The sequence below is a fragment of the Ciconia boyciana genome, chromosome 1 (genome assembly GCF_034638445.1).
Source record: "Ciconia boyciana chromosome 1, ASM3463844v1, whole genome shotgun sequence".
Classification (NCBI taxonomy): domain Eukaryota; kingdom Metazoa; phylum Chordata; class Aves; order Ciconiiformes; family Ciconiidae; genus Ciconia; species Ciconia boyciana.
The window spans coordinates 217,810,700-217,823,058 of NC_132934.1; the positions used below are offsets into that span (position 1 = coordinate 217,810,700).

Genomic DNA, 12,359 nt, shown 5'->3' on the forward strand with positions numbered 1-12,359 from the left:
TCCACATTTATCTATGGAAAAGTTTCCGTAATATAAGGCTGCATGGCTTTCAGACAGGAACAGACTCAGTGGTTGTGCCACTAAGGTCACATCACCTGTTAAGGAAAGTAGCACAGATGGGAACATACCTTATTTCAGACACCCTTTCATATGGGAAAATGATTTTGCTTTCTTCTGTAGCAAGATCAAAAGAGTTGAGATGACCCTCAGCTGGTAAACCCCAGCCCTACCCCACCAGCTTTCACATCAGCTTCCCCGGTTCCTGGTCCCTTGTTCAGAGACTTCAGGAACTAGACAAGATGCAAAGTAATGGGATCTCCCAGGCTTGCTTGGAAAGGATGCAAAGGCTTCACTTACTATTTTATCATCACACCTGAATTCCCTGCAGCTTGTTTTGTGTGTCCCAAGAGACCTCTTCTACAGAGCAAATGACATCAAGACACATCCATCCCGTAGCAGCACAGTGGGGCTCTTGCAGAAAAAGTTGAGGGGTTTATGCACAGATGGCAGCATCTTAATTCTTTGCTGTCAAGATAAGGAGAGAAGAACGGAGATTTGGGGATTTTATATACTACTTTTTATTACTATTTCTTTTTTTAAAGGGAGTGAGCTAAGTGGCTACAAACTTATGCATCATGAAAGGGCCAATACCCCTAATCTTCAAAGCTTCCTCCCGTTATCAACATTACTTTAGGATGAGCAAAACACACAAACAGTGGCATCCTCAGAGCATCAGCTCCAACCTCCTACCAGAATCCACGGGTATCGCTGGAGGAAGGAGCGGAGCACACAGAGCAGATCAGAGAACAAACGAGACAACAGATCACCGAGTCTGTCATTACATCCAGAGTGTATTTAAGAGCAAGCTCATCTTTGCCATTCTCTTTGCTCCTACAGAAACAGCTTGAACTTACCAGTATGTAGGATTTTCCCTTTTTTTCCTCCCACTCAAGCTATGAAGTGGAAGTGATTGAAACAAAGCCCTAGAAGGAAGAGGGTCTGACATGTTCATGAACACCTAAAACGTAGCAGGGGGACACAAGGAGGTTTGCAAACTTCTACAGCGCACCCAGACAGGATATTATTACAGTTGTTATACTTAAAGTCACTTCTTTCCCCCAACCATTAACATCCTGGGTCTGCCACATTCTGTGGTAGGTTTCAGAAGAAACATGTATCTTGGTTGCTTGGTAGCCTCAACCTTTCCCTACACACTCTAGAAACCAACCAAACATGACAAGATGACCTTTTTAGACATCAGAATAAGCCTAGGGTTTTTTTCAGGAGAGTTTAGCAAGTGGCACACACAAATCTCAAGCCTCTCATGTATCACACTGAAGGCTGCAAAGCCAACTGGATCATCTGTTTTGCCCCAAAATAAAACCTGAACAATCTGCTAGAGCTGACCGCTTCACCGAAGAGGAAAAAAGCAGGTACACAATCAGCTCCAGCAGATCCAATGCCAACACCCACCAGACAGTCCCAGCCTCAACGATGCCATTTAAACAAACATGCTTGCATTTAGTTTCAAGAGAAAAAATGTCATCTCTCTCCCCTACCAGCTCTACTGCATTAACCTTTGTCACTGCTGTGACAGGTAGCTCCTCCTGCCACATCTCCAGCTCAAGGCTCATCAGAAGCACAAGAAAATGAGAGCTTTTAAGAGGACAGTCAATAGTCTTGGCAAGAAGTTTGAGATTTGCATAGTATTTTAACTGCACACTCATGCTTTGTAACAAACATCCTTTGCTATGGAGGCTGAAGCACTGGACTCCCAAAGACAGGAGCTGTCAGCAGGTCTTCTCCTCCTTTATGGAGCAAATACTCTCCAGAATAGTTTCTCACTACCGAGTTCTTTATTTTTAGCTTGGCAGCCATAAGTTGTATTCAAGATCATCTCCATCTTTGTATTACGACAGTCTTGAATTTTTGCTTTAAGTTACAACGCAGTTTATTAGCTGAAAGGATTTCCAGCTGCAGTTATTGCCTAGTAGGAACTGAACTGATATCCATTCATCATCCCCCTACTTACAAGACAAGGCTGCACAAGAAAGCCAAAGCTCATCATTGATTTCCTGCTAAAGTCAGGTCCTAGAGGCAGAAGAAACTCATTGTATATTTTAATCTTGTTGGGCTTTGAAGTTCTCCTCACGAGATGGTTTAACTAACACAATTTGGAAACTTGCAGCAAAACTGGAAACAGGAGGTGGCCAAGACTTCACCTGCACAACAGCTCAAACATTTTGCCTGTCGTTATCCATACAACACAGAGGAGATTCCAGATCTAGGCAAAGGATGGCAGATTTATGCATAGGTTCAGCAGCCATTGAGCTATTCTTCGCAGCAACCTGTGCGCTATTGAGTGCGTGTAGAACAGGCTATTCACCGAGACACTTGCCCAACGTACAAATATCACTTGGGCATCAGTAGCTGAACAGATAGAAGTGAGAAGTTTAAGAGTTCAGAATAATACTGGTTTATTTGAACCACGCTGGAGGTGAAGGGAAGGTCAGATGCAACACAACACAGAAAGAAAAGCTCTTTATAGAGACAGGGATGTTGAGCAAAGGGTAACAAGCCCTTTGCAGCACTCTTGTTTGACCGCAGCATCATCCAGGGACTAGAACCACATCCCACGGTTGAAAAACCAGCACGTGATTCCCCCCTTTGTTTGCTGGAAATGGGAATATGTGACGGAGGAGGCGTATTACAGCCACAAAACCAGGTTACCTTAAAAGTCCATATAAATCGTGACGGTTGAGTGCCCTGGGTGGGGAGGATTAGCTATGTTCATGCACACACACGTGCAGGATGTGTTTCATCTCTAAGGGTATTTCAAGCAGAAAGACAATAGCCCCTTTTTTGCAACACCTCTCCTCCCCAGGTGATCTTTTGTACACCCACGTACCACGCAACTCTGAAAAGCGGTTCTCAGCATGTAGACACGCTGCTTTTAAAACACAACAGCACAATTAAAAACCTAATACCCAAAGGGAACAATAGGACATCCACATGGATTAATGCGAACAGAAAGCTGGATGGCAGGTAAGAGAGGGAACAAAAAGCAATCAAAGGTGCTTTCATTGCAATCATTGCAATTCCCAAACCTACCCTCAAATTAAGTTCTTCCAACCCTTTAAAAAGACTCAGACTCTACCTTATATTTACTTTTAAGCAGCCTTCCTACTATCAATGCTTGAACATGCAAAAGCCCCAAGGAGAGAGATCAAACAGCAGGGCAGGATGGGGAAAAGTTCAGCTCCCAAAAGGTCATTCCTGTGCAGAGACATCTCAAAGCTGCTGACACTTTTTGGCAGCTAAACATTAGCAGAGGAGGCACAAATGGGAACAGACATGACATCGCCTGCTATCTGCACAAGCCTTATGACAGACTCAGATTGCAGTTTCACTTACATAAAGCAGATACACCAGGTAAGCCACACTGAAACTTCCTTGGAAAGAGAAAGCAAGCCATTTGTAGCTAAATGCGTGTATATGCTACAAAAAATACAAAGCAAAAGTCTCAGTGAAATATTGTCCCTACTTAAAAAAATATAGTGAAAAATCCATTAAAACAATGATCATGTTGCATTAATATCATTTCTATCACTTTTACCCATACACCTGTCTTCAGACCACACAATTTGCTTTACATTTCAGACCGACAAAAAAGCAAATAGGCCTCTAGAGCAAAACCACAAAAAAACCACAGCAAGAGTCACCTACACAGGTGAAGACAGACCAGAATCATGCAGCAGGTTTTTCTTTCCATCACAGGTTGAAACCCTCCCCTATGAAAAATCACCCAATTTCAGGATGTTACATTCCCCTTTTTGCCAGATTACTGAAAAAAACCTGTTAGAGATGCTGAATCACACAGGAAACCGAACCTTGTTTTCAACTGGGGACAAGAAACAGCAACGAGAGCTAGAAATCCTAAAAAGAGACACCTCAGTCTCAAAACCACAAGACAAATTGCCATCACACTATGAGGGGTAGCACAGACCAAGCCAGGTTTCTGCAAATCTGGGGGGGAAGACATGCTGATGGATGGTGCCCCTTTGCATCTTAAAGCCTACAGGAACACGTAAGGATGCTCCCCACTATGCAGACCATCAGCTAACCCCGATTTCCTGTCCCAGCCTCTGTGCTAGATGCCCCATCACACCAGACCTCATCTGGCACACCTCATCTGTTATTTCAGACCGCTGTTGCAACAAAGCTCTTTTTCTCACAGTGCACAAAACCGCGACGAAACGATCCTTCGACTGCCCTGCAGCACTTCAGCAACGCTCGGATGCTTCTCCAGTTGCTACGAGCCTGCTGCGCTTGATCTCTCTCTTTTCTCCCCACCAGGACATTGCAAACCAGCAACAAAACACATAGAGAAGCGCTGAAAAGAAATCTCACCATCACGTTTGCAGCACGGATGATTTCATCCTAATTACTTGCTCTTGTCATGCAAAAAAGAGCTACAGGAGAAAATTTAAATCCTGATCCAGACGATACAACAGCCAAAAATGAAGACGTTGCCCCAAGCATTTAGTTCAGATTTTTACATGCTGGGATCAGCCCTTTGGAGTCTGAGGAGTCTCCCAGAAGTGCTCTTGGAGAGAAGACAGATATTAAAGCCCAATCATACATCTGAATTTAAGTCTTCACCCACTGATTTAGGGGAGCCCAAGGAACACACATGTACAAGAACAGCTCGTTTAAAAAGAGGACCTGGGAGAAAAAAAAAAAAGTGTGCAAGTTATGCAGAGAAGTCAGGCAAAGAATGCAAATTCTGACCTACTTCTCCCTCCTGGCTGGGAGAGGGCATGAGGCAGCTACTGTTGCTGCTCTGCAAGCACAAGAGATGGGCAGGAGCCCTGCCAAAAATCTCTGCAGTGATGCCTCTTCCAGACACAGGCTGCTCCGTGCGGGCTGCTTGCAAGGCAGGGGCAATCGTCCTCCTGCCCAGGCAACAAGACCACAACCACCCAGTCCAGGAGCAAATGAGGTCAGGATGAGCAGGGGTCTCAAGGGCCTGGATTCAGCTCTCATGCCAGCAGTATTTCCCACTGGACTCCTCTGCCAGCACCTGCCTTGGTTCTGCTTCAGGCACGATGGGGAAGAGCGGGTGTCTTCCAGGTAGGTGGGAGGTCTGGTGCCTTCATAAAGCCTCTCTCAAAACCAGCCTCCAAGACTGGAAGGGGGACAGGGACAAAGCCATTGAGATGAGAGACACATTGGCTTGACTACAACACCAACTGGACACCCACGGACAGCAGTGTCTTCCCTGACCAAGATCGATATCAAAGCCATCCACCCTCCAAGTGCAACAGGCCAATGATGCAAGGAAAATACCAGAGGAGAGGAACAGGGAGCCAGAACACAAAGAGTTTCACTCAGCAGCTCCCCCGCTGTAGGAATTTTCTCACTCTTATTACGCAAGCTGAGGCTCTCAAACCAGATCTTCGTGCTGGACTACCTACCCAAGAGCCACCGACCTTCTGCAAGGTCAGTCTGCAGGAAAGTCGCTGGCCTTCAGCCACTTCTCACCCCAGCAGGATGGAGTCCAGTCAGCCCAGTTATTGCAACCAGAGGTGAAGTGGAACCAGTGGCATTTACGCAAGATTCACCCTGCAGTACTCTGCATCTCAGAAGGCTCAAGTTTTCTAATGCACTTGCAAAAACTGAGGGCGATCTTTAGGAGTCATGAGAAGTCTTCCTCCCAAGCTATTCCACATACCTTTCTATAGGAGAAAGTCTTTCAGATGAAAAAAATTCATCTGATCTCACACAGACATGAGTTGATTGGGTTAACCACCAGCTTCGGTTAGATGAGTCCGAGATGTGTTATTGCAAAATATTTTCATTAAAGCACTAAGCTGTGTCAGCACAAGGTGATATAGAATAAATGCAACCAAGGAGCAAGAGCTAGCAATCTTACATCAACCACAGATCCGGCTCATTTTACACAGTCAGATCTTACTTCACCCAGGGCACACGATGCAGCTGGCTTTTGCCAATGAGCTCACACCTGGTGCTGGTGCTGCTAGAGCAATGCTTGGGTGGAGGTTATTGGATGTTCCTGGCTTATTGCAGCCAGCTGAAAAGAAATTGGGACAAGCAGAGAAGCAATGAGAGTAGCAGTTTTCAAACAGCTCCAAGTCAGCACATTTCCAGCGCTGGCATAAAGGCACACGGTGCCCACAGGGGGTAGACGTTACCTGCCAAATTTCAAGTGATGGGAACATGAGCGGCACTGACAGTCCCACGTCCCAGCAGGAGAAAAAAAAGCGTCTAAAACTGTCTCCAGTGATGCATTTCCAGAAATGCACTGGTTTCTCATCAGTTCTTGACATGCAAATACTATCATATATTATACACGTTAATCTCTTAACAATACAGTCTAAGGTTAGGAAAGCTAAAGCCCTGATAGAATTAAATCTGGCCAGTGATGTCAAGGGCAACAAGAAAAGCTTGTATAGGTATGTCAGTGATAAAAGGAAGACTAAGGAAAATGTGGGCCCTCTCCAGAAGGAAACAGGAGACCTGGTTACCCAGGATATGGAGAAGGCTGAGGTACTCAACGACTTTTTTGCCTCAGTCTTCACCAGCACGTGCTCAAGCCACACTGCCCAAGTCACAGAGGGCAAAGGCAGGGACTGGGAGAATGAAGAACAGCCCACCGCAGAAGAAGATGAGGTTTGAAACTAAGGAACCTGAAGGTGCACAAGTCCATGTGACCTGACGAGATGCAGCCGCAGGTTCCGAGGGAACTGGTGGATGAAGTTGCTAAGCCACTATCCATCATATTTGAGAAGTCGTGGCAGTCCAGTGAAGTTCCCACTGACTGGAAAAGGGGAAAAAGGAAGACCTGGGGAACTACAGGCCAGTCAGTCTCACCTCTGTGCCCAGCAAGACCACGGAGCAGATCTCCTGGAAACTATGCTAAAGCATATGGAAAATAAGGAGGTGACTGAGGACAGCCAGCATGGCTTCACTGAGGACAAATCGTGCCTGACAAGTTTGGTGGCCTTCTATGAGGGGGTTACAGCATTGGTGGATAAAGGAAGAGCAACTGACATCATCTACCTGGACTTGTGCAAAGCATTTGACACTGTACCACACAACATCCTTGTCTCTAAATTGGAGCAACATGGATTTGATGGAGGGACCACTCAGTGGATAAGAAATTGGCTGGATGGTTACACTCAAAGAGTTGCAGTCGACAGCTTGATGTCAAGTGGAGACCAGTGATGAGTGGCATTCCTCAGGGGTTGGTATTGGGACTGGCGCTGTTCGAACACCTTTGTCGGTGACATGGACAGTGGGATTGAGTGCACCCTCAGCAAGTTTGCCAATGACACCAAGCTGTGTGGTGCGGTCAACACGCTGGAGGGAAAGGATGCCATCCAGAGGGACCTTGACAGGCTTGAGAGGTGGGCCCGTGCAAACCTCAGGAAGTTCAACAAGGCCAAGTGCAAGGACCTGCACATGGGTCAGGGCAATCCCAAGCACAAATACAGGCTGGGCAGAGAATGGATTGAGGGCAGCCCTGAGGAGAAGGACTTGGGGGGTGTTGGTTGATGAGAAGCTCAACATAACCTGGCAATGTGCGCTCGCAGCCCAGAAAGCCAACCGTATCCTGGGCTGCATCCAGAGCAGCGTGGCCAGCAGGGCGAGGGAGGTGATTCTGCCCCTCTGCTCCACTCTTGTGAGACCCTACCTCCAGTACTACGTCCAACTCTGGGGCCCCAAACATAAGAAGGACATGGACCTGTTGGAACGAGTCCAGAGGAGGGCCATGAAGATGATCAGAGGGCTGGAGAACCTCTCCTATGAAGACAGGCTGAGAGAGTTGGGGTTGTTCAGCCTGGAGAAGAGAAGGCTCCGGGGAGACCTTCTAGCAGCTTTCCAGTACCTGAAGGGGGCCTCCAAGAAAGCTGGAGAAGGACTTTTTACAGGGGCATGTAGTGATAGGACAAGGGGTAATGGCTTTAAACTGAAAGAGGGGAGATTTAAATTAGATATAAGGAAGGGTGATTTAGATTAGATATTAAGGAAGGGTGGTGAGGGTGAGTCATTCACTATGAGGGTGGTGAGGCACTGGCACAAGTTGCCTAGAGAAGTTGTGGATGCCCCATCCCTGGAAGTGTTCAAGGCCAGGTTGGATGGGGCTGTAAGCAACCTGATCTAGTGAAAGATGTCCCTGCCCATGGCAGGAGGAGTTGGAATTAGATAATCTTTAAGGTCCCTTCCAACCCAAACCATTCTATGATTCAGCATCTCCCAAACCTCCTGGTTGCCATAAATGCAGTTATAGAGCCATAAAGTCCTTGTTGTACTAGCCAGCAATCGCAATTTCTGTCCAAAGCCTACTGCAAACTGATTATAGACAAGGCTTTGTCCAGCCAGTCTCCTTCCTTTCCCTTGGGAAACCTGTATGTCAAAAGACCAATAAATGCTGGTAATTTATTATGGGGGAAGACAGTCATGCAGCTAAGAGTAAGAGAGAACTGAGAGCTAAGCCAAGTTTGTTTGAAATTGTCACAGAGCCCTGTGGAGGCGAGCCAAATTTGTTGCTCCTCTTTATATGCACATAAATATTTGGGGGTGAAAGGATGTAGAGAAGGATTATCAGCATCACAGGAGCGTTGAGCAGAAAGATGTAGTTCAGATTTAAAGACTGTTCAGGGATTGTGTTGCACAAAAACAGAGGAAAAAAACAATTTACAAGGAATCAGATAGCTCCAATTTACCAACAGCCAATAGCTGTTTACCAATAGCACCAACAGACTCTTTATCAGCATTGATTAAGGAAAGATTGGTTTCATCCTCAAAGACAGCAGGTGAATCACCACAAGTCCTTAGAGTTCTCATCCCTCATTAATAGATGCCACTACCCTGGGCTCTGGAGGCATCTCTGGTATAATTTTGATATTTAAATAAACATGAATCACATACATGGTATTTGGGGTCCTTCCAACCTCCAAGCATCCAAGTAACCCTCCAGCAGACATAGGATGTGGTATCCTGCTCATCACCACCTATGAAGACACCTAAAGCACAACCTGCCAGATGATCCCTCATTTCTCTCTGGCCTCTTCACCAGGGATTGGAACATTCAAACACCACCTGGATAATTCACTTCCCCATGCCTTTTCTGTAGGGTTGCAGTCAGAGCAGGCAGGGAAACTTGGCTGCGTTTCAGTTAAGCACACCAAGAACAACAACTTTCTCCAGCTTCATGGGATGCAGCTTACAAAAATCTCCCCCTCCCACCCTACAGAAGAAAGAGCTGGGATGTTAAAGAAAACACCTAATCTTTCCCACCAAAACCAGTCCGTAAACAGCCCAAGGGTTTAGACAGGTACCTGGGATGTGCAAGAGACTTTCAAACCTGTGTTGTCTTCCTCCCACATCCCAGGTGAGCCAGCTGCCTTGTCCTTCAACAGCATTTCTACTCAAACCAAGAGGAAGAGAGCTCTCAGCTCCAGGATGGAGAGTCACCAGGCACATTATGCCCCTGTTGCTTTGGGTATAGATAGCAAGTAGATGTTTAGAAGAGCTCCCAAGGTCTGCTGTCATCTGAACCACTGCTACTGGAATAGCACGGGGACAGGGAGCTTGGGAATACTTTACCACTCAAAAATATTTGTCCTCAGCAGCCTTGCTGCCCTGCCAGCCAAACCCATTTGGCCATAACACTTAACCAGCCAACTCCCATCAGATTTCTTGGCAGCTGCTGGCTGCTCTTCACAAGGTTACAAGGGTTTAGCAGGTCATTCAAGGTTGCTGGCAGGACACTTATGCCTCTGCTTTCACACACACCTGTGCTGGTGCACCAAGGTCTCAAGCCACCTCTGAGCAAGTCAATGTATTGCAGCTGATGACCTGCTGATGAGATACTCTAATCAGGGTCTAGGTAATTTTCCCTGCAAGGAATCAAGCACCACATGGACACCTCTGTTTCAGAGATGTTCAGCATGGTGCTCCTATGGAGATCTGTCCCCACCAGGTGCTGGGCAATAAAGACATTTAACTCTACATTGATATTATTTGGTTTGGAGGAATTTAAGATACCCAACTTGTGCATAAAGAAGAATGGGGGGGGGGGGGGGAAGTGTTACACTAGCAGTTAAGTGTTTTGGACATGGCAGACACCACATGGGGGATAGGAGAGCACTGTAGCTTGACAAATGAAGCAGATGGCCTGAGTCTTGGTGTGGCCAGCCACAAAGCAGACATTTAAAATAAATAAATATGTACTGCTGCCTCCACTTCCAAGAAGATGGTGGGAGATCCACTGAGAGAAGAAGTAGAGACATTTATGATTTCATATCAACTGGAACTGGTCAAGGAACCCAGTTCTTGCCTCTGACACTGCATTGTGTTTGTGAAACACATGCTTGGCAGCAGGAAAACTAGGCAGGATTTCTTCCTGCACCACTTTCTACCTTTATCAGCCCCCAGCACAGCTTCACATCAGCTTCTGGACCCAACCTGTGCACCCACTCCCAGTCTTCATCAGGTCACTCACAGGCTCTCTGCTCGCTCTCTGCTCTTTGTGAGGAGGCATGGCCTTTCCCCATGGGTTTGCAGAGGACCCAGCAGAGAGGGACAATCAGTTTAGTTTCATTTGCTGCAGCGTGGTAGAGATGCACCTCTAACTTAAATGTTTTTTTCTTGTAACAGTAATAGCTACTGCAGGAACACAACAGCACATCTGCTCAAAACAACCAGGGAGGCAGACAAACCCGAGTTCATGCTGATCCTGCTCTCCATTCTTCATCCTTTGAGGAACATGGCAACTGTTCCTTTAGGAAAGGCACAGCAATTTTTGTGCAGGAAATCCAACATACAAGCTGTGCTGCCTGCTGAATAAAGCACTGGCAGTAGCTTGGGTCACTCTGCTCTATTCACATCCTCAAGCTTTTCTCCATAACTGAAGGCAAAGCTTTTAATGAAGTCCGAAATCCTCAGGCTGCTGTGGACTTCAGACTGGGGATTTCAGAAAATCCCAACAGCCACCTATCAGATTCAAAAAGGGAAGGGTAGGTGGAAATCAGAGCTACAAGCCCATCACAATCTGCCCCAAAAGGCTGGACACTTGTCCCTTCTTCCATATCACTCCTGGCCTCTCTTCCAGCAATCCCATGCTGGTAATGTAACTAGTCAGCTGGGAAATAAGGCTTCTCAGCCATCCTTCCTCCCAGTTCTCCATGACTGAGCTGGGATCCTCTCCTGGCCTTTTCCAGAGAACTTTTATTAATGCATTGAATATATATGGGTTCATGCACTAATGCACATGGGCTACCTTAGGGGATTCACCCCAAAAACACACACCACAAGCTACCAACAACCTGTTCCAGAGATGTTCTGTACCATCTTCAGTGGTGAGAGGCACATCCCCCCTTTCCCTGGAGCTCACTCGTCAAGCATAACTCATGGGTGACTTCAACACTTCTACCTCACAGCTTCTGGACCAGAACTTGCTTCTTCCTCACCACTTTGGGAGACGAAGGCACATCAGCCCTTCCATAACATTTTTAGGGAGATAAGGACGTAAACTAGCTCCCTAGCATATTTGGATAAATGTTAATTAACTGTGTCTCTACTCTTACAGACCTAGCTGTTTTAGGAGTCTTAACTGCCTCAGGTTTTAACAAGAAGGTCACTTTATATCTGCTAGGAAAGCTGTATTTTGTTCCTCACCACCTCTAGCCTTTTTAGATTCAGAATTAAAGTCTTTATACACAGCTTAGACTGAGATGAAAGAGAGCACATGGATTTCTATTCACCTCCAAGGCAAGTTAATACCAATCAAAAGGAGAAAGCAAGTCACACAAAGTAGGGTTTAAACCTTCATAGCCGCAAAGTCCTTTTCGCAGCAGAAGACAGACCAGCTGCTAAGAGAGTAGCCGGTTGCATTTAATAGTGGCTGGGATTCACATGGGATTGAGGGAGCCCAGCGACATCTCAGGCCCACGTTCTGCAGTGGACACACAACGGAAAAGGAGATCTCCAGTCATCATCCCCATTTCCCTTTCTCCATCCTTCTGTGAGAGACAGTAACTGCATCCTCTGAAGTTTGCTTTAAACCAGGGAGGGCCAACAATCTTTTTTTGCAGCCTTAATGAGAATGGCATTCACCACACAAGAGATAGTGGTGGGGGGGAACCAATACATCACAAACATTTCCTGCTTTGCAAGTTTAATCACGCCAGCAAGCTATTAACATATTTCAAAACACAGTTATCTGCCAAATATTAGATTTTCAAGTGCACTGAAAAGTAATTAAGATACCCAAGTCTCCAAGAGTCAAAGAAATGGTTGTGCAACCTACCAAGGTCTCAGCTTGGCTTCCT

General features: G+C 46.2%; 1 protein-coding gene across 5 annotated transcripts in view; it reads right to left on the minus strand.

Annotated features, from left to right (window-relative positions):
- GDPD5 (glycerophosphodiester phosphodiesterase domain containing 5) overlaps positions 1-12,359 on the minus strand; it is a 181,211-nt gene that overhangs the window by 136,135 nt on the left and 32,717 nt on the right. The window contains exon 2 of one of the 5 annotated variants that reach the window (XM_072855447.1): positions 358-525. The exons of the other annotated variants lie outside the window; for them this stretch is intronic. The gene's annotated coding sequence lies outside the window, so the exon portion shown is untranslated. The remainder of the gene's footprint in view (positions 1-357; positions 526-12,359) is intronic. 5 annotated transcript variants of the gene reach the window in all.